We start from the raw sequence: 2500 nt of genomic DNA, 5'->3' as shown, positions 1-2500 counted from the left end.
ATACCTCTTTGCCTGACATTACTGAAATGTGGAAAAGGGAAAGTTAAAAATAAAATGAAACATTTAAATCTTTGCTGTTGAGAACCTCAGATAGATGGCAATATAGCAAAGTTGATAAAAGCGATTCTCAATTAGACTTTATTATTATTTTATTGAGGTATTATTAATAAACATCAGGGTGCAGCGGTGATAACACTATCCTAGTATTAGACAAGTGGACAGTGAAGAAAAATAAAGGCAAGTTGCCTGTAATGAGAAAAAGCAGAAGGATGTAGATAAACTGCAAATGACATGAAAAGCAGAAATACCATATATTTGTCCTTCAAGCATGATCCTATGGCCTTTAGCTGTAAAGTTAGACCTATTAACTTTTGTATAACCAGTTGTGAACAAGCTGTACTTATATGAGTCTTGCTACATGACTAGTTCTGAAGAGAACAGGTAGAATATTTTGATGTTTGGGTTGATTTTGTTTTGGTTTATTTTCTTCCATTTAGCCCAGTAAATCCACACTGCGCTGTGTGTTTTCAGTTACTTTTCACAGACTTCTCTTTCTTACAAAAAAAGCCCCCCCAACCTAAAATAATTAATTCCTAATTTCAATAAATTTCCTGAAGTTAACTGGAAAAAAAGATATTCATGTACTAATTCAATAGCCTGATATTAGCTGTAATCCCTAATATTATCAGCACTACACTGGTAACAATTACAGTGGCAATACATAACTACAGTGTGTTTTGAGGGCAGTATTTTAATAAGGTAGGTGTTTAGTTCCCTGCAGCATATAAAACTGGTGATTTTGACTGCAGAGCTGCTTGGACTGGAAATCACAACAGTTGCCAGTAAGGTTTAGAAAGTCTGTGCCAGGCAAGGGAATCACTGTTCAATGTATTTACCCTCTGGGGAGGTAAAACACAGATGGGGGAGTTAGGAGTCTTCTAACATTTAGCTGATACATTAGTGGGTAGCAATTCTGCTTCAGGGATGTTCAAAGTAGTTCATCTACCAGTTGGGAATCATTATGGGCACTAGTACTGAGGATTAGATATGATAGAACAATAAGGGATTGTGGAAGTACCACTATCCTTCCCCCTCCCACAGACAAATGTTTCATAATCTTTGATATCTTTTTACAGCTATGTCTGTTTTAAGAAAACAGTAGTTCTGGATTAAGCAGATGTTTTCATTACACATACTAAAGCACCCATATTGAGGTTGGATTCAACTGTCATAGACAAATCTGACCTGGTAATGTGTATTTTGACCAAAATTATGTAAAGTATCATAACTTTTCTACATAAAAATTGGTACTGTTAGTGTGTGTATTCTTATGAGTTAGTAGATGTGAGAAGAGCTTGCTAAAGCATTTGCATTTGTATTTCTATACTGGGTAAGCAAATGCAACATTAGATGTCTGGGATTGTTTTTATGCTATGAGAGATAAGGCTGTGCTTTAGAACTGTAAATTCACGATGGAAGAAGGGTGATCACACTTTGAGGAAAGGAAAAGCATCATCAAAAATCAGGAGAAACCAACTCAGTTTCTGTCGAGCTATGCTCAGTTGTTATCACCTGGTTTGTTTTTTTTACCCAAACAATCTCACCTGGACATACATTAAAATTTTCCTCTTTTTTTTTTTTTCTGTAGTCTTGAAGTTAAAACATTTTCCAAAATGTACAAACAAACAGCTAATTTCATTGCACTGCTGTCTGTGTGCAGAGAAATAAAATATGATTAGCTAGCTGAAAATGTGTAACTTTTCAATCAGTAGTTAATTCAGTCCCAGAACCATATTCATATAGGTTTGAAACAAAATTGACCTTCTTGTTTATGTAATCTGTACGTACAATAAGTGCCTGATTCAGTAACAAGCTGCTCAACAATGTAGATTTTCTGAGACTCAGGAAAAGAAGCAAAATCTAGTATTCTTCTGAATAGACACATCACCTGTGCACTGCTAATGCTCTGAAGTTTCTGCATTCAGAAGGGGCAAAATTAGTACAGGAGACAAATTCCCCACATTATGCAGAAGACAGAATTTTCATGGTAGATTGTAGAGCAGCTCAGCAGAGAGCCGTGGGAATGGGGAGGGGTAGGCCTCTTCTCACGACCGTCTGGCATCATTCCCCATGGCTGCTGTTGTCTCTTGAGTGTAGGAAGTTTTGGGGCTTTAACCCAGAACAGATACCAGAAGATACAGCGGACGCTCTGGGCTCTGCACCCACTGATGCACAGGAAGCATGTGCATAGGAGGCCTCCACTTTGCATGGTGGATGTGTACCTTTTTATTCCCTGCCTTTCGTAGCTGCGGCTGAAGGCAACTGAATTATGGCTGTTTCTCTGTCAGAAGACTGCCAGTGGCAGAAACGAAGCAGGATTTATCTTCAGTGCAGAAGAGCCCTGCCTGCAGGCCCAGTCAGGATAGGTGGTGGATATCCACAGCTCTCACTGGTAGCTGTGTGAGCTGAAGTTGTTCTGCGTCTCACAGAACTGTCTTCA

General features: G+C 38.4%; 1 protein-coding gene across 10 annotated transcripts in view; it reads left to right on the top strand.

Moving 5' to 3' along the window:
• Positions 1-2500, top strand: part of ZNF536 (zinc finger protein 536) — a 344968-nt gene that overhangs the window by 108957 nt on the left and 233511 nt on the right. The window lies entirely within an intron of this gene.

Source organism: Athene cunicularia, assembly GCF_003259725.1.
Source record: "Athene cunicularia isolate RWA chromosome 11 unlocalized genomic scaffold, athCun1 chr11_part1, whole genome shotgun sequence".
In the NCBI taxonomy this organism is placed as follows: Eukaryota; Metazoa; Chordata; class Aves; order Strigiformes; family Strigidae; genus Athene; species Athene cunicularia.
Note: the sequence above shows the minus strand (reverse complement) of the source record. Positions and strands in the feature narration are given on the sequence as shown.